We start from the raw sequence: 20,073 nt of genomic DNA on the forward strand, positions 1-20,073 counted from the left end.
GTGGCGTTACCACCAAAGACACTAGTGCACCCTGCTGCCTCCAGTGGCCAGGAGCGGAATTACACGCTGCCTACATCGTCACAGCATGTCACGTTTAGTCACGTTCACTTTCATTTGACGAATATTGCTGAAATTGGAAATTGGCGGTTTGTTCGTTTTGTTTTCAAAGTAACCAACACCTGCAATATCTTAGAGTCCCGCAATGCTTTACTTTGACACACGGTGTAGGTTTTATGCATGCAGAGATCACATCAATGGCTCTGTCTGTCAACAGCACCTACACAGACGAAACACGGTGTTGTTTCATTTGGACAGAGATTTGAGCAGGAAAGGGAAACAGGAACAAGGGATGTTGATCTGCAACAGGAGCCCTGCGGAATCCGGGCAACAGAGGCTTCTGTTCTGTTGCTAGTTTGTATGGAGGAGAGAGGTTGGGACCAGTGTGCCCCAGTCAGGCATATGCTCTCCTGGGAGGGGATTTTAGTGTGTTGTTTTAGGGGGGCTGGTTTTGGGTAGGAGACAGGAAAAGTCTGGCTATTGTGTACCACTGGCCTTCGAACCTAACTGACAAGTCAGCCCATTGGCCGGAGGGTCTTGTCACTCCACACCTAATCCCTGAAGATTGGAATTAGGCCCAAGCAGCAGAAGGAGAGACCGTGGGCAGATTGCTGGGCAGATTTGGCAGCGGGGGGAGAGAGATTCTGTAGCCAGCAAGAAATTAGACACAGGCACCCGATTGAACCGCTGACCTCCAGGGGAAACCCCTGGTCAGCACGAGGTCACGGGAGCACAAAGCGGGGCGATGAACTGCGAGAGGTCAAGCATGCATGCGGCTGAAAGAGAGCCTTTGTGAGCTCAGGCATGCACAAAATTTCCCATCAGCCACCAAAGTCACAGGCTCCTCAGGAAGCCAAGGAAGGGGGATGAAACCTGGCGACGGAGAGTTGCAGCGCTTGATATGTGTGTGTGTGTGTGTGTGTGTGCAAGTGACCTCAGAAAGGACACACACAGACTGCGGCTGTAATCACATTTAATTACACATCAACCAGCCTTGTGAATGAGGTTTTTAATGCAGACTCTCCCTGCACACAAAAAGACTGACATGTGCAGCTAAACATTGCCTACCTTTGTCCTCCTAAAATCTATTAAAGCCCTCTCTATTAACCATCAGCATTGCTAAAGGCTGCAGATAACGGCCATTATGTTGATAATTGTGAATAAAAGGAACAAAAGATGTTTTTTGTGCAATGAGAATGGTATGCCTCAATCAACCGTTCAACCAAAGGTCGGACCTATTTATAATGGGAGCCTGGTTGAATTTAAGGGCTGATTCAAATAAAGAAACGAATACCTGTTCCTGTGCCAATAATCTGTCAGCGCTTGTAGTCAGTAATCAATGGTTTAAGTATTCTAAACAGCCCTGTCTGTGTTTGTTCATTGCAGTGTTACCTGTTTTAATATGATTCTCTAAATCAAATCATGAGTTTCAAATCTATTTCAAATTCATGGTGGTGTGTTTTAAATACAATAAACTCAGTGATGAAGATAAGAAGATCTGTTTAGAAGGAAATCCTTTAGAATGTCTTGTTCTGCGTACGTTTGTGTGTGATTCAGAATCGAATTATGATATTTTTTTTCAAATTCGTTTCCTGAGTTTGGAATGAGGTAGCAAACAGGATGCAGGATTTGCAATTTGAATTTGAATGTAAGTACAATTAAAATGAACTGAAATTGAAATGACTGTAAATTGTAATTGTTTTAAAATTGCTACATTTTTAAAATGGTTTTAAAATTATTGAAGTTTGTTAATAGATAGATAGATAGATAGATAGATAGATAGATAGATAGATAGATAGATAGATAGATAGATAGATAGATAGATAGATAGATAGATAGATAGATACTAACAAAAAGCACCAACACAGTTCAACAAATATATACACTGCCATTCAAAAGTTTGGGGTCAGTAAGAATTTTTTTTATTTTTTTGAAAAGAAATTAAAGCAAGGATGCATTAAATCAATCAAAAGTGACAGTAAAGACATTTATAATGTTACAAAAGATTAGATTTCAAATAAACACTGTTGTTTTGAACTTTCTATTCATCAAATAATCCTGAAAAAAAAATATTGTACACAAATATTTTGTACAATTGTAAACAATAAATGTTTCTTGAGCAGCAAATTGACATATTAGAATGATTTCTGAAGGGTCATGTGACACTGAAGACTGGATTAATGATGCTGAAAATTCAGCTTTGCCAACACAAGAATAAATTATATTTTCAAATAGAAAACAGTCATTTTAAATTGTAATAATATTTCACAATATTACTGTTTTTACTATTTTTAATTAAGTAAATGCACCCTTGGTGAGCAGACGAAACTTTTTCTAAAAACATTAAAAACCTTACCGATCCTACTACTTTTGAGCGGTAGTGTATGTACTGTATACATTATAAATAAATAAATAAATATATATATATATATATATATATATATATAGTGTATTTTTTTCTGTCAAATGCCTAATTCAAGATTAAGGGTGAAAGTTTAAAACTTAATATCAAAAACAAAATATCAGGGGAGATATGTCCCCTTCGATGTCTATGGCAGTTACTCTGATTTAGGGAGAACATTTTGGAGATGACACAGAATATTAGCTGGTGCTTGAAAACAGTGTTCATTGTTTCATGGATATTTCTTGTTAAATAAGCAGAACACGGCCACAGACACATCGATGCGTCACTATGTGGGGGTCAGTAACGTTGCTGGGAATTTTTCCCGCATAACACATGCACAGGCAGCTCTTTGGCATGTGCATATGGACAGTAAAAGTGTCAGAATGACATTTACACCATTAGAACGACTAAATCTCTCTACGTTACAGATACTGCTATTACGGCTTTGGGCGAAGCTCTCTCACACACACTCAAACACACAAGATGGCAATTGTGAAGGGAAAAACTGTGCATTCAGTATTTACTTGGCCTGACAGCTATAATTTCGGTTTTCACACAGCTTAAAGATAGGGGGTAATTAAAGTGAGAATGTTTTCCTTTCAGATTAGTTGTCCTGTCCATTTATCAGTTGTCTGACCACATGTGTACAGACGTTGGTTGCCTGTGAAGCACTCACTGAAAGTCAGTCTTTCAGAAAAAACGCGCCAAATTGTCTTTGCCCATTAAAAGCTGCTCTCCACCCAAACATGGCAAGCGTCTCGGCTTGAGAGGTGGCTATTTTACAGGCCTAAAACATTCCTCTGCCTCTTTCCTTCCGTCTTTTGCTGTACCCGACCCATCCCTCCCCCCGTGACTGCCAACTACAGTGGCGTCTGTTAGTACATCTCAATCAGGTCTTCATGTTGAATTGGGCTTAACTAACCCCTCTCAAACACCCATGAAATAGCAGAGAAAAAACTTGTCATAAATCTTTACATGGGGGGGGAACCCTCAGACTCGTAAAATAGGAGGGTGACAAGAGTTGCGCTGATGGGCTGATCTATGTAGCCTCTCCTCTCAAAGTTATGCACAGCCATCCTCATACAAACCCGCCATATATCAGCCACGGGGGATGAAGGGTCCGGTCAATGGCCTGGCCTGTTACATGCGACGGGCACAGAAAGGGCCCCTGTGTCGGCTCCCGTCGAGTTCCTCCAATTAAAATCCTTTTTTGAGACATGGTTATGTGCGAATGCCGACACTTGACTGATTTTTTGATATACAGACTTGGTAGGTGGGTCCGTGAGGAGAAAGAAGGCACCTCATTCCTGTGTGGCGGTGGGGAGTGATTGGGGTGGTTTTAGGTTTCTGTAAAACTAACGGATCATTTAGGACTTGCTTGATGAAAGTGAATTCTAAATATAATATATTACGCCATAAATGCTTTGATTCGGCCTCAGTTTACACAAGCAACGGCCACCGTATGCTTCTGGAAATCTTTCTATGCCGCTTTTGGGCCTCTCAATAATTCTTTGAGAAATCTGTGTCGGCAGTTTCTCACTAATTATAACCCTCATGGTAAAAAGAGAGGAGACAGTGGCAGCTCAGTGCCTTAAAAGAGAAAAGCATAGATCACAGATGATTTTAGTGGCCCCTCCCTCTTCTGCCCCTCCCACTGAAACACGGCCAATCACAGGCACAGTGCTCAGACCAGATGCATGGCTCACAGCTGCTAAGGAATTAGTGGGGTACAGCCAGTGCTCCCCTAACATTACTAATGAATCTCTTTTAGATGACTTTCATGGCTTCACATGCAGCAAGTGAGCTACCCAGCCCCTGCCCTCTGATTGACCCCATCCTTGGCCACGTATCTTCTTTATAGTGACTGAGGGGAACAGATGGGGTACAGGAATACCCCCCTTTCCTCACCCGTTTTTCACTCTTTCGAATAACCATATAACCCCCACCCCCCTTTTTATGGACCATGACCCCATAATCTCTCTCTCTCTCTTCTCCATCAACAGTGTAGCTTTATAAGGCTCCTTTCTTCTAGGGAAGTGGATGTGTGCTGCAGAAATTTTTACAAATCGAAGAAATGTCTTTGATGAGGTCAAAACTAAATTAACATACCTGGTACAGGAGAGTTTTGCTTCATGTTGTCGTTCACTATGGAGGAGACGTTCCTGTTGACACATTTCAGGCATTATATCTTATTATTCACTATGCTGTCAGTGTCAGATATGTTTAGACAGCAAAATACATTCGAGTTATGGTGCATTTCTTACTTCTTTATTTTGTAATATTATGTCATTTTACTTTGATTTTTTTAACAATACCTAACAATGCTATAATAATAATATAAAAATTGTAATAGCATTACTCTTTCTGCAGATAACATCGATACGCCTTTAGGTGGCGGCAGGTGCCTGTCTTTATGAATAAGTTTTTGGAACCATTCATTCAGATTTGTTTAAAAAAAAAACTCTGATTCATTCAAAAATGACACAAATAATGTGCTGCAATTGGAACCGAATACTATCATACTACTCTTTCTTTTTTTTTCTTACTATATCTTTCTATTGTATAAAAAGTAAGTAGTATGGTAGAACACGGTTCTGAATTCAGAAAAGGTCTACAAGTGATTCATTGAATCATTCATTGAACCGATTCATTCGAAAAGACGGAATCATTCAAGGAAGGAAACACCACTACTGCATTATTCCTCTGTGGTTTTTAAAGATGTATTGAAGATGTACTTAAAGACGTGTTTGAAACGTAAGTTACTCAATATTAACTACCTGTTTATTGAACTGTATAAAAGCAATATCACACAAGCGGCCAATTAGGCTAACGTTAGCTGCACCTCAAAATGGCGGAAACCGTCATTGCTAACGTGACGTTTTTGAACTAGAAACGGAGACTTGTTCTTACAAAATTGTTCTATATATATTATATTGTTCTTTTGTATTATATTTATGAAAAATAAGTACCCTGCTTGTTTATAAACGGCCATAACACATACATTTTACACGTGATATTGCTGTAATGTATTTTTTTTGTCCACCAGTCGTTGATATCTTACGTTACATGTTCAGCATTCGTAAATCTATTTTCATATGTATATGTGTATTCACACTTACATGCATACTCCAGGATTATTACAAGCTACTGGGGGTTAAAGGTGCAGTATGTAAGATTTTCTGTCCGCTAGAGCTCGCTAGAGGCCTATTCAAAACAAAGGCGTAGCTTGATGACGCCACGTTTGAGCGCAGAATCTTGGGACATGTGGTCTCCACATAAACGGACGGTGCAAAAGAATTGGGATAGGACTCAGGAAGAAATCATGTTCATGGATGTGATTATTAATGTTACTGTAGTATGAAGCAGAGCAGGACGGAGTGTTGTGGAGCTGAACGAGGCCGCTGGAGCGATTGTGCAACACACGCCTCACGAGTAGAGGAACTTTTATTATGCCACAGTCGCCGGCGCCGCTTCCGCTTTTCCGGTCATGAATGAGGTAACGCAGCCCTGTTTATTATATTAGATACATTTGAGTGTGTTGAAAATGATGTTATAACATTACTCTGTGCGTTCGCTCGGCGGCTGCTGTGAAACTCTTGTTGCACACTGCAGTATGATAGATCGATTTTAGAATATGATATTAAATGCTGGATGGCTTGTGTTGATAAATGGCATGCAATTCATTTTAAAACGTATTGTATGATGGAGAAAATTCTTACTGTTACTAAAAATAAAGTTGCATCTGATTATGCTATGTTAGCTACTTCACAAAATAGTGTTTTTCTCTGAGGCGTGGTAAAGCATGGTACTCGTAAAAAATCAAGAGAATTAGATTTAAACAATAAGACTAAACGTGTTGAGCTATATAACAACAATTAGTTTTCTTTTCTGTCTATAAATATATCAAAACAGTTGTTCCCTTGTCTATTAAAACGTGTAATATATTAAAGCGTCTTTGGTGTTTCCATGGTTTCTACAAAATAAAACCGGAAACCGAGGGTAACGGGTATGACGCAATTGACGGACGACTCCTCACACATCCCGGAGCCTTGGTTAAAATTGCAATTTTCTCACGATTTACAAATAGTTGGAAACATTTGGGATATTGTAAGTACTTAAGTGAACAAAATATATAACACTGGCCTAGTGGTTTTTGGATATTTTACTGCGAAATTATTACATATTGCACCTTGGGGCAGCTTGAGGATGAACCTTTTCTCCTTTATATATATATATATATATATATATATATATATATATATATATTTTATATGATTAAAATCGCTTTGTAAAATAATCCCACTAGCCCACTGGAAAAAGTCCTATATGGCCAGTCCATTTCTGCTTACATCACATTCTCTTCAACTCCCTCTTCTTACCCAGAAACTAATGGATTTCTTTTATTCAGTGTCTCTCCGCTTTCCTTTTTGATCATTTTGTCAGATCTAATAGGCACATACACGCACATGCACAAACGCACACATACAATTCAGAAGGAGCACAGCAGCTGAAGTGAACAGGAATCAAAGAGACATTGGGGATTTTTAATGGCTCCAAATGGCCATACAGTGGTGACAGTGTAGAATCAACATCCATCCATTATCTCAGCATAGCCTTCACGAACACATGCTCTGGAACACACACACACTCACCACACACACACACATACTTGCACTCAAACACAGGCCAATACAGACAGGTACACACTCACCCAGAGAAAGTGTGTCACACTTGCTCTGGGTCCTCTGGAATCTCAGACCCTCTCACTTTTTATTACCCCATTTCCTCCTCCTCCTCCCTCGTTCTGTGGCGCAGAAATGCGTGAGGATCGCCACAGAGCAGCTGCTGGCAAGAGCTGCAGGTTCGGGCCAAAGAGAAACACATTATCCTGTTATAAACAGGAAATGTCTTCTTAAATAGCCATAAGTAAAGGCTTCACTGCACAGTTGGACCCTAGAAACACACTATTTTTTATTTCATGTCGAAAGCCGGCATATGTAAACATAATCACACATAAATCTAAACAGTTATTATTTCACAGTCTGCCTTTTATATATCCTCATAGCACAGAGAACATTTGTGGGCTGGAAATGCTGTGAAGCTGTTGTTTAGCATGTGGTTGCTTATTAGCTTATCTATGTTGGTACATTATTTGTGAAAATATTGTGAAAGTATTTGAACACTTTTGAACACTAAAATTGTATGAGTAAAAAGTATAAAAGTATAGGTAATGCCTTCCTAATTTTTATTTATAAATGTTAAAGAAAATATTTTAAAATATATATTCTTATAAGATTCATATTATATATTTGCCAACTTTGTAGTCAATTGCTACAGACCTCCAAACTTTGTGTGGCCTTCAGATTAGCTCAAGAATAGTGCGTAGAGAGCTTCATGGAATGGGTTTCCATGGCCGAGCAGCTGCATCCAAGTCTTACATCACAAGTGCAATGCAAAGTGTTGGATAAAGCACACCGCCACTGGACTCTAGAGCAGTGGAAACGTGTTCTCCGGAGTGACAAATCACGCTTCTCTGACTGGCAATCTGATGGACGAGTCTGGGTTTGGCGGTTGCCAGGAGAATGATACTTGCCTGACTGCATTGTGCCAAGTGTAAAGTTTGGTGGAGGGGGGGTTATGGTTTGGGGCTGTTTTTCAGGGGTTGAGCTTGGCCACTTAGTTCCAGTGAAAGGAACTCTTAATGCTTCAGCATACCAAGACATTTTGGATAATTTCATGCTCCCCAACATTGTGGGAACAGTTTGGGGATGAATCCTTCCTGATCCAACATGACTGCACACCAGTGCACAAAGCGAGGTCCATAAAAAGATGGATGAGAGAGTTTGGTGTGGAGGAACTTGACTGGCCTGCATAGAGTCATGACCTCAATATATGATAGAACACCTTTGGGATGAATAATAATATGGGTCAATGACGTGACAGGTCATTTTTTGACCAAAGGCCTTAATAAAAACAAAGATATGACATCCAAACTATGTAAGGTAGTACAACTAGATCTCTTTTATTGAATCCAAAAGGTTGTAAATATATTTTGACATATATAAATGTATTTTAAATATTTTGAAGTGTCAAAAGGTCATTCGTTTTAACCGTCCCATGGCCAATACAGCGATTTCATTTGTGATTAAAATATCTTAAAATGAAATAAATATATATATATTATTCTCCTTTTGCCATCTAGCTAGATATCAGCCTGTTAGCATTGTTTGAAAATGTCATTTGGTATAACCAAAAGTGTTCATATAGCTATATAATTATATCATATAATAATTATATAAATGTCTAGAAGTATTTTTGAAATATATCACAGTAGAATATATTATTTTATCAAAATATATAAGTATAACTTACTTAAATCATTGTATAATATTTACACAATTATTTATATAAGGATTGGATGGATTAATCAAAAAAGTTATAGGGACTTGGTTATTGTTGATTGCATTTTGAGATGTGGGTGATGCACTCTAAAAAAATGACATTTGGATTAAACATTACGAGATTAATAAAAGAGAGAAACATTTATATGGATGAATCATTCACAATAATATCTATAACATTCATTTAGAAAATGAATTTTGATTTCAGGCCGACTTTAAATAAATGCCACTTGGTTTAATATTTTGTGATGTAATGCAATGACATTTGTCATGCATTTTCATGCAAGAGTAGCTTAAGTGTCCAAATACTTTTTGCTGCTGTACTTGTGTATTTTTTGGTTACCGTTTGTGTGTTGTCAATGGCCCTGGTTTTGTGTTCGCCTGCACATGAGTGAGGCCTGCACACAGACAGTGGCTGTCCACATGAAAGCCTTCACTGTCCCCACAATCTTGCCTTTGTTCTTACACTGGTCTGATCAAGGGCAGTCTTTGTGAGCTCCTTGTGCCCTGCCTGCGTGCACTTTCAAGGGGATATTTCTCGTCCATGTCTACTCCTTTGCTTTCTTCTCTCCCTGAAATTTAGCTCCGTAATTCTTGCCTTTTTCCAGGTAAATGAAAAAAGAGGGCAACGCGATTGATGTGTTTGGCGGCTGTAGTGGATGCAGTGGTGTGGACAGAGGAAAGTGGTTGAGGAATAAAGCCATGTCTTCCCTTTGTCATTACATCCTCCTCCCCATTTGTTTTTTTTTCGCCAAGTGTCCTGAAACAACAGTGCTGCTCTTTATTTTCTGTAATGGTGCTGCTTTTTTGCTGTGAGTCATTGACTTTGTGCCAAAGCCACATTTTCCAGTGAGTTTTGAGCTGTAAACCGCATCAAAAGGAGGGGTGGGGTGGGGGGTCATTCCTGCAGTGAGTGTAAATATTTGGGCACAGAACACATAGTGGGTGGCACTTTGTGTTCACGAGAGAGGAGTGGCATTGCCATTGGACACACAGAGATAAAACTGTTCCCCTCTGTGCACAAGCGCAGGAACTAACCCTTTACCCACCTCTCCTTCACTGCTTAATTAGCTCTTATGAAATTAGATGAAGCCCACAGATAGACTGCAAGGGGAATTACTTGCATTCTGGGTCTCATAGCTGTGACTCAATATTCTGATCAGGTCTATTGTCTGTATTCGAGGAAACAGGTGGTCTGGTCAGGCAGGAATGAAACTAGATTTTTACATTTTCTGAAGAAAAAGTCATGCTTGACCCTACATATCTCACCATAATGCTGGAGTGTTCTGGGTGGTTTCTAGAGTCTATGGGAATTTTCCGTCCATTTTATCATCTTTCAGATGGAAATCATAATTGTTTAGAAAAGTAATAGCACACTCTCCTCAACAAGCAGCAAAATTTGAGGTATCACTCTTGTTTGCACTACAAACTGCGGGGTGATTTTAAAAGGATAGTTCACCCAAAAATGAAAATTTTGTCATTTACTCACCCTCACGTTGTCCCAAATCTGTATGAATTTCTTTCTTCTGCTTAACACAAAAGAAGATATTTTGAAGAATATGCTTAACCAAACAGTTAATGAGCCCCATTGACTTTCATAGTATGGGGAAAAAATACTATGGAAGTCAGTGCTGCCTACAAAGGCAAAAGAACTTAAAGGGGACCTATAATGCCCCTTTTACAAGATGTAATATAAAACTCTGGTGTCCCCAGAATGTGTCTGTGAAGTTTCAGCTCAAAATACCCCACAGATCATTTATTATAGCTTGTCGAATTTGCCCCCATTTGGGTGTGAGCAGAAACACGCCGTTTTTGTGTGTGTCCCTTTAATGCAAATGAGCTGCTGCTCCAGGCCCACTTTCCAGAAGAGGGCGGAGCTTTAACAACAACAACAAAGCTGGAGAATCTCATGCAGCCAAAATGACGATTGTCAGTAACGGCGTTCAGACTTACATTGTTCAAACCGGAGTCGGACACTGATGGAGAGACTCAGGAAGAAGTTGCAACTTATAGACTGCAACTGGACATTTCTGAATGGTTAGTGGATAAATGTATGTAGTTGCTGTGGAGTTGATTCAACTCATAGACTAGCATGTGGCGTCATGTTAATCTTTTGTGCAAATCCAGTGTTGAATTGACCCTCGTTTGTGAAGCAGTCTGGCGTAAAATGACGACATGGCAACAACACTCTACTACAACAACTCTAAAGCAGTAACTTCCACATTATCAATATTTGGTTGCTGACCACCATTTACAAAATCATTATAGTAACACCTGTATAAAATCTAGTGACCATGGCATTTACTTTGGATGATTTACAATTGCTTTGTTAAATGGAGCAGTTTGGTAGTCTATTCATTGGATAGCTGACTAGCGTATTTGTGTTATAGACTGCTAGCCTACTAAATGATGTAGATTGTGATCTATCTAATTTGTCTAATGCATCTTTTGTGTTACACAAAAGTCATGCCTTTCAAAGCCATCTCAACCATCATTTTCCTTTGAGAGCAATGGGCCATCCTTAAACTCTATTAATCAAAACAACCACTCAACTATATAGTTTTATCGTGCATCAGATGTGATTCAGTGAGAGATGTATGACACAGGCTACACTGTGATTTAAACACAGCAAACTCACAATAAAACAAAGGCAGAATACCATAACTCCAGGCTGGCACAGTAACTTCTAAACAAGGGCTAAACATCAGAGTACCCTAACTCAATTTGAGCGTTCCATAACAAAGGCAAAGCGCGGTAACGGGTGTTGCTGTGTTCTGCTTTGGTTTCTCCTGGGCTTTTGGAAGTTACCGTTAAGACAACCCATTATTCTCTCGAAAAAAACAACGGAATTGACTCAAGATACTTATCCATATGATAAAGGAGGTCTTGAATGTCCCAAAAATATCAATAACTAATTTTCGACCAAAAATAAAGCAACTGCCTTTTGCCTTTGTAGGGCAGAATTGGGCCCATCAACTGTTTGGTTTTCACCATTCTTCAAAATATCTTCTTTTGTGTTCAGTAGAAGAAATAAATTCAGGTTTAGAACAACTTCAGGGTGAGTGAATGGTGACAGAATTTCAATTTTGGGTAAACAATCCCTTTAAGTTATTTAAATATAGATATTGAGAAGCTTCGCAATTTGAAACACATAGCATAGCATTAGTTACATCAGAGTTTATTACTTAAAGGTTAGAGGCTTAGTATGAGCAATAGTAATAGTGGTGCTATGGCTAACATTACTAATTAGTGTAAGCTGCACATCGATCAAATAAGTTTTATGAAAACCAGCAATATGAAGTGAACATTTGTGCCCTGAACATCCTAAAATTGATTCAACCGCACCCTAAAGCAATGTTGTACATAACCACAACCATAGCCTATATCTGGACAAAAGGAAAATCCGACCTCGGTTTGTCCACAGGGACTGTTTAGCGCAGTTGGAGCCTGTTCTGTCAATAACTATGATTATCAGCTCACCGAGGTCATGCTACAGAGAGAAGAGGGGCCTCGGGGTGTCAGAGGTGGGCGCATATGCCCACAAGGTATAAGGACCTGCACTTCTACAACATGTGGGTGTACTTATATACGACCTTACCAGAGTCACCCCAGCCCTGCCTACCAGGGCTCTAATCATAGTCTCCATGTCCTCAAGCTACATGGTGTGGTCAGCAGACATTCTGGCTGCAGTGGAGAAACTTCAGCTGCCCGCATAATTTTCTCCTTTTTTAACTGAATCTCGTCGGTGACCCCGGCCTGGCCTCTCGCTCACCCCGGCCTCCGCACGTCTAGTACCCGACCAAAACAACTTTACGTTTTCTCCTGCTCAGACACTCCAGTACAACTCAGACTTCCAGAGTTCAGCCAATCGTTTTGTTTCAAGGCAATAAATTTGAATTGTTATTGTTCGCCCTACTATTTGCAAGCGAGTGCACGTCTGTGTGTCAGAGCGCGCTGCATGCGCGAGCCACAGGTTGCACATTTGGTTTTAATTGCGGCCGTTTCAGTCCAGGGCAAATGGAAAGCACATGGAAACCCCTCCACCTGCCTTGAGTCAGCTACTGACAGAAACACAGCAAATCACTGACAAGAGGAAGGGAAGCACTGAAAGAGAGAGAGAGAGAGAGAGAGAGAGAGAGAGAGAGAAAAAAACGATAGCGAGTTGATAGAGGCCGTGCAGTGAATAATTAATGATGGATCCGAAAGGAAAATAATCTTTAAAAGGTAACGATTAACAATTAAGACTTCAAGACTAATGAAATGCAAGCAGACAAGTTGGTGCAGGTAGGGGGCGCTGTAGGGTCTGGGTTTTTCGTTGGCCACACAGGATCCTTGTGTGCAGTTTGGAAATATGCCTGTGCCTGGCTGCCTTGATAAGAAACACATGCAATTCGGACAAAGAGACTCCTCTTGTATGATTCCCTCTGCTGAGGCGAGAACATAAACAAGCCGATTCAAATTAAAGAAGCCAGTGTCAAAATATTTAAACCCACCCAACCTGGGCTGAACCGATTTCAACAGAAACAAGACTGCTGCCCACTGAGATACCGGCCTAGTCGCTTGACAAAAAAAGACTTTTTGATCCAGCAACAGAAGCAAGTGATGAAAACTGTTTTATGGAGAGATAAAGCATTAAAGTGATTACAAAGAGTAAGAAAAAATATTTCCATCAGCTCTGTGTTGTTATCAGAAATGTGTTTGAATGACCTTGTGCAGTTCAAACCACGTACTGCATTATATATAGACAGCTATACAGACCGATTCCTGCATTTAATACTTTGAACCTTCACTGTTTAAAGGTCACTGGTATTTCTACTGTCCATAATGCAAACAGTCGTTTTCATGCAAGGAACATCCTGTGTTGTGTTACCGCTTATAGAGGCAGACAGCTATCACATGTGTGAGGCTAAAGTGTTTTTACTACTAAAAATAGTGTCTGTGGGAAAAATGTGTGTTTGCTGACAAGTTTCATTCATGCTGGTTTTGACTAACTGTATGAACAAGCAACCTTTTACAAGCCACAGATTTGAAAAGTTCTTGGAAGCTTGTTGGAAATTGGAATGCACATACTTTTTCCAAGTCTGTCACATAAAGCGTATTCTGCACACTGACATACAACATGCTTAAGGGCTACGAATACTTCCATTTTTAATTTATCTTTGCAAGACAGGCTTGTAAACAGCGTTTGCCATGGAAACCCATTTTCACATCAGTAATCTATTATTACTGTGACAGAGTACAGTAATGGTGACTTTATTTCTCACAATTATGATTTTGTATCTCACAGTTGTAACTTTATTTCTCATAACTGCAACTTTATTGTATTGTGGCTGTATTTTAAAATGTGATTTTACATCTCACACACTGTAAACGAGAATTGTTAGTTACCTTTAAAATTTTGAGTTCATTGAAATTAAAAATTTTAGTTAATACAATGAAGGTGATTGGTTTAATCAACAGAAACTCAAAATTTTAAGTTATATGAACCACATTAATTATTGAATTTGATTTGACAAAAGGAAAAATGTTGTGATAACAAATCATGATTTTTTTTTTTTACAGTGCACAGTTGCAACTTTATTTCTTATTATTAATAACTATAATTCACAGTGATTTTGTCTTAAAATTGCAACTTTATACTTCAAAATTGTAAATACATTTTTCGTAACTGCATGCAACTATAATGTCTCAAGTTTCACAATTGTGAAATTTGGACTGTATTTCACTATTTCATAACTTCAACTTTATATTTATAGTTTACTGTTTAGAAACAAGAAGTGAAAAATCCAATCTACGCAATCGTTTTGAGCAATCACAAAGTGTCTCATTTAACTATATTAAAATTGAAGTAGTTTCTTCATTATTTCCTGCCTATAATTTGTGTAATCTTGAACTCAACTTAATTAGGGGGCACAAGGGGATCTTGCGTTGTATCCAGGTCCGGTTGTGTATCCCTGTGATTGTCTCATCAGTGTGAGGTGGGGCATCCCATACCAATCAGCAGCACTCATCTCCCATCTCATTTAGAGTCACTTAACTCCATGCTTAACTTCTCTGTGCCATACGCAAACCCTCCTGCTCCCTTCAGCTCTTCTGAGGTCACAGCCAGCCTACCAAATGAGTTTCAAATGTTCATGTTATTTATGATTAGGTATCAATTCACTCTACAAATCCCTTGCAGATGTTTTTGTCACTGCAAGCCTCTTCCACATACATAGGCTTGTATATGCGTACGTGTGTGTGTTAGAGAGAGAGGGTCTTGTATGAATTATACATACAGCAGGTGTTACTGTTTACCACTAAGCCTTGAGCCTGGGTTATACATCACAGGCGTGGCAATATCATCTCAGTTCAGGCACGGCCGAAAATACATTTACAATCTGACCCCACCCCCCCACCCCCAAAAAAAGAAATAATAAAAAAAAGAACAACAACAAGAACTGCTAAAGTTTATTATTTAGCAAAGTAACAGAAAATGGTGGTTTAATGACAATTCCAACTAATAAATCAGCATTGTATTTTACTTTATTTCATGATTTTACAGGCTGCATGTTATATTATCGCTCATATTTCTTTTATTTCATTCTTTCATTTTTTAAAATTTTTTTTTGTTCCTTATTCATTCACTTGCATTTTCAAACCGGTAAATAGGACACAAACCAATCCATCTTTAGTGTCTTTTTAGCCTGTGCTGTGCTTTTACACCAGTAGGTGGAGTCTTCAAAGTATCTGTCATGTATTCAATACTTTTTCCTATGTGGTGATATACCTTCAAAAAAAAAAAAAAAAGTATATAATATATATACATGAGTGCTGCTGTGAATTACATAACATTTAAATATGTGTGTATTATCTAATGTTTCTGGTCTTGTTGTGCATGACTCATCTGTGCAAATGACACTAAAGCAAACAAAATATTGCTCATCTAGATATATCATCAAAATGTAATAAATACCATAACCAATCAGTTCCTGATGGATAAAATCAATTCCCTCTTTACATTTTTCTCTTTGAATATCTGGTTTAACTCTGAAATATTTAAAATATGGGAATTGTGAACATGCGTTTGCATGTTTCCTTGCATAACATGAACACATAATGTTATGTTATTAGCATAATTTAAACAGGAAGTGCAATTATTATTTGTCTCTTGATTCATAGAAGTGGGCTTTCTAGTAATGTGACTGAATTTTAAGAAGAGGGACTGAATGTTGCAGGCCTCACCGTTCGACTCATTATACAATTCCCTCGTGGCCTCTCCTAGAACATCTCTCTTACTGAAACTTACCCTTTCAGATCTCATCAGTCATAGGTTACACCCGCTGACGGGTCTGCCTTGAGATTGACGCACACATCTTTAAACACACATACACTGCCTTACTCCTTCTTTTCTCTCTCCCCTGTAAGGCATTCGCAGTCAAGCAAACCTGGACACACCACACACATACAGCGGTGTCCTTTGGGGTCCTCCACACGCCAGGTCTGTGCAGTTCTGAGAAGCTGAGATGGGACTTAAGGCTCAAAGGACACGAGGAAGACAGCGCACATGACCTTCCTCAACCCCTCTTTTCCTCTGCCTCAACATCTGGTTTGGTTATCCCTATCCCTGCAGGTGATCCCAATCACACACACACAGTACCTCAACAGAACACACATGCACACACATGCACGCCACCTCTTGCCCTCCGTCCATTAATCGTATCAGCCACATCATGCCCTCTGCTTTCGCCGTGATTGGTAAAGTAAACCCAAGACGTGAAAATGATGTATGAGCTGCTCTGCTACGGAAACGACAATCGAGCAGAACCTCAACCTCAGCCGGACCCCGCTGTGCCGCTCTCTCCCCCTTCGAAAGACCCCACTCTTCTCCCAGAAATCCTTTTCTCCCAATAGGCAAGACACACCTGTCCTCCTTATATGTCACAACGGTTTACAGGCAGGAGTTTTTCAGCCCTTTATTGGAAGCATCTGAGCCAAAGGCTTGTTAGAAAGAGGACCTGCAGAAGGCAGTTGCTGGCGTATGTGCTTCCAAAACAACATCTTACTGTAAATGCAGTTAATTTTTGAACATTTAAGGCCCATTATGATAAATGCTGCACAAGCTTTTGTTGCACAGTAGAAAAAAGTCTTGAGATGATGCATTTTGTCATTAGATTTTTTTCAGTAGTGCAGTGGATTGTAATGATTCTGCGGAATGAGAGCATTGTGCTGTCGTTGTGAATAATAAAAACATCAACTAACTGTTGTCTCGAAAGACAATGTGGGGTTCATTTTCAGCCATCTTGTCGTTAGCAATCACACTGCTATTTCTCAGCCTAAACACACCAAACGCTGCCACAGCTTTCACTGTAGAACAATGATCATCTCACTGAACCATAATTCTGTCCCTTGAACCTCACAGAGAGGCTGTAATAATTAAGAGCAGTACACTATCACTGAATAAAAGCATTTTTTTTTCTTTCCATAAATGTAACGGATGCACCACAGTAATGCATGTTAAATGGGTGCCTCTGTGTGTGTGTGTGTGTGTGTGTGTGTGTGTATATATATATATACACGTATATATACAGTCAACCCACTTGTTTACTAGTGGGTGCAGGACACTATAGTTAATTTATGTAAGTGAGGATAGCAAAATAAAGTAAACTGTGACATATTATACCCAAAAATTTGGAACCAAAAATTATTCAGACACTTTCACCTGAACATATTTTGCTTAAGTGTTATCTGACATAATTAAGATAATTTTTTTTTTTTTCTGACACAGTTTAACTCTGAGATCTTGTCATATTTTATTAATTTTTTTAAACTATAGTGAATAAACTGTATTAATGATTGAAATGTTCAAGGTGTTTGAATATATATATATATATATATATATATATATATATATATATATATATATATATATATATATATATATATATATATATATATATATAAAACGCAAAACAAAATGAAGTAGCCGTTTATTGTAATTCTATAAAAATGACTTGAAATTTTAGTGTATATATACTCTGTAAAAAAGAAAGTAAGTTACCTGGTTGCCTTAAAACTTTTAGTTCATTGAAATTAAAAATTTGAGTTAATACAATAAAGGCGATTGGTTTATTCAACAAAAACTCAAAATATTATGTTATCTGAACCACATTAATTATTTAAGTTGATTTGACAAAAGAAAAAAAATCATAAATCATGAAAATAAGTTTTTACAGTGTATGTATGCATGTATATAAATATATAAAAAAATATATATATATACACACACACATACATGCATACATACATTTTTTGTTCACTCCAAAATGTAATTATTATAGAATTACAGTAAACGGCCACTTCATTATGTCTTAGACAGTAACTAAATATCAAAACTGGCTATAGGCTTATACAAAGCAAGGTTTTATCACAGCTTACCTCACACCAGTCCAAAAGAAGCACGCATTCATCAAATTTTAATTAACCAACAGTATATATATATATTTTTTTATCTTAGTGGAGAATTGTGTGCAAACCACAAAACTGCAAGAAGAAACTGATGGTAGAAGAAACAGACACAGATGACAGAGGCCTGTCTCACATCTTGTCTAACATCTTGTAAGTTACTGAAACACAAGAAATTACACATTTATGCAGCGTACTATGACAGATAAGTAATTGGCACCAATGGTCTCTATGATCAACTTTGCTTAGCTCACGATACTTTTGAGAAACTCAGCCCAGTACGATTTTGTTCACACGCATATTTACCAAAAATGCTGTTACGAGGCCTGTGAATTAGAATGCCGCTGTCACTCTTGCAAATAACTAGTGTGTGAAGGTAGCCACATTAAGCATTAATCACCATATTCTGCTGCTGTGTGAACGTGGCCATACAGACTTGTCAGGCCAAGTTTCTGAACACAAAACAAGCATAATTGATGTGTAAAAGTGGGCAGTGTTTCTGTTAATGAATTTGTGTTTTTGACGTCAAAGAGTCAAGAACAAGTTTAGTTGCTATTTCAATTACTGCTCTTTTTTTGTCTGTTTAGGGTGTTTTTGTTTCAGCAGGCTGTTTTCATAGACTACAATTGATTATTTAATGACAAAAATTATATTATATTTTATTTGTAATTAAAATTTGATCTCAGAATTTGGGAAATTAGATGCAAAATATATACAAACATGACAAAAGGTATTAATAAATGAGAAGTCAAAAATATATTTATTATTTTATTATGAGACAGAAGAACATTGTTTCTCTCACTTTCAGTAACACACACAGACCAAACCATATATTAAGAATTTTTAGGGAGTCGGAAAGAAGCTGATTTTAATGATGTTTTTCTGATGTTAAGATTCTGTGACGCACAGATGATGGCTGTCTTCCCACAGGAATCATCCACTGAGACTTCATGGGGATTCTTTGGATAAAAAAATTGTATTGTCATTTACCATAAAAGTCATATCAGTTTAAGGGGAGAGGTTCAAACTCTGGTTTGCTTTTATTCTCTGCTGTGCTGCTCTCTGTTCTGTGCATGCATGTTGAGTCAATGTATCGTAATACATCCCCAGGAATCATAATTACATTAGTTTGAAAAGATGTCAGGGGTGTGCATGTGTGTGTTGGGGGGGTGTGGGTGGAGAGGGAGGCTCATCCCATTTTGTGGAAATGCTGAAACTCCAGGAGGTCTGACAGCCAATTAAATAAGCACCAATCCAGCTCCACCCTACCCCCACCCACCCTTCGCTCCAAGACCCCCTGCACCTCCTATTCAACACTCATTCCTCACTCAGAGAGGCAGACAGAGAAAAAGCGAGAGCGAGAGACTAAGGGAGTGAGAGACAGAAAGAAAGAGAGATCTCTATTGTCATCACTGTCTGTCAGTCATAGCCATGGGCCTTGGAGGTAAAGCCGATAGACCAAAGAGCAGAGAGAGGCCATTGAGTCTTTGGATATGTTGGGTACCTTACAAGTCTGGGTGTTTTCGGTGGGGATTCAGCACATGGCAGAATTCAGCTAAAAAAAGAAAAACCCCAGAAGCCCAGTCAATGGCCAGGACACCTGTAAGGATGGAGAAAATGATTGACCCTAGCACTTTTATATGATATGTTAAGCATGACAGGAGAAGACGAAAGTTTCAGATTTTTGCTCTGCGTCCCCTCAGTCCAAATCAAAGTTTTCATGGATAGCCAGAAAATGTCTGATCTTATATAAAACAAAATCCAGTA

The 20,073-nt window shown here is 38.6% G+C and overlaps 1 long non-coding RNA gene across 1 annotated transcript; it reads left to right on the top strand.

The window, feature by feature from the left end:
• Positions 1-13,212: 13,212 nt before the first annotated feature.
• Positions 13,213-19,469, top strand: LOC137007323 (uncharacterized). The gene is made up of 4 exons (XR_010892597.1): positions 13,213-13,512; positions 16,270-16,474; positions 18,359-18,459; positions 19,200-19,469. It is a non-coding gene; the product is annotated as an uncharacterized lncRNA (long non-coding RNA).
• The last annotated feature ends 604 nt before the right edge of the window (positions 19,470-20,073 follow it).

The sequence above is a fragment of the Chanodichthys erythropterus genome, chromosome 19, assembly GCF_024489055.1.
Source record: "Chanodichthys erythropterus isolate Z2021 chromosome 19, ASM2448905v1, whole genome shotgun sequence".
In the NCBI taxonomy this organism is placed as follows: Eukaryota; Metazoa; Chordata; class Actinopteri; order Cypriniformes; family Xenocyprididae; genus Chanodichthys; species Chanodichthys erythropterus.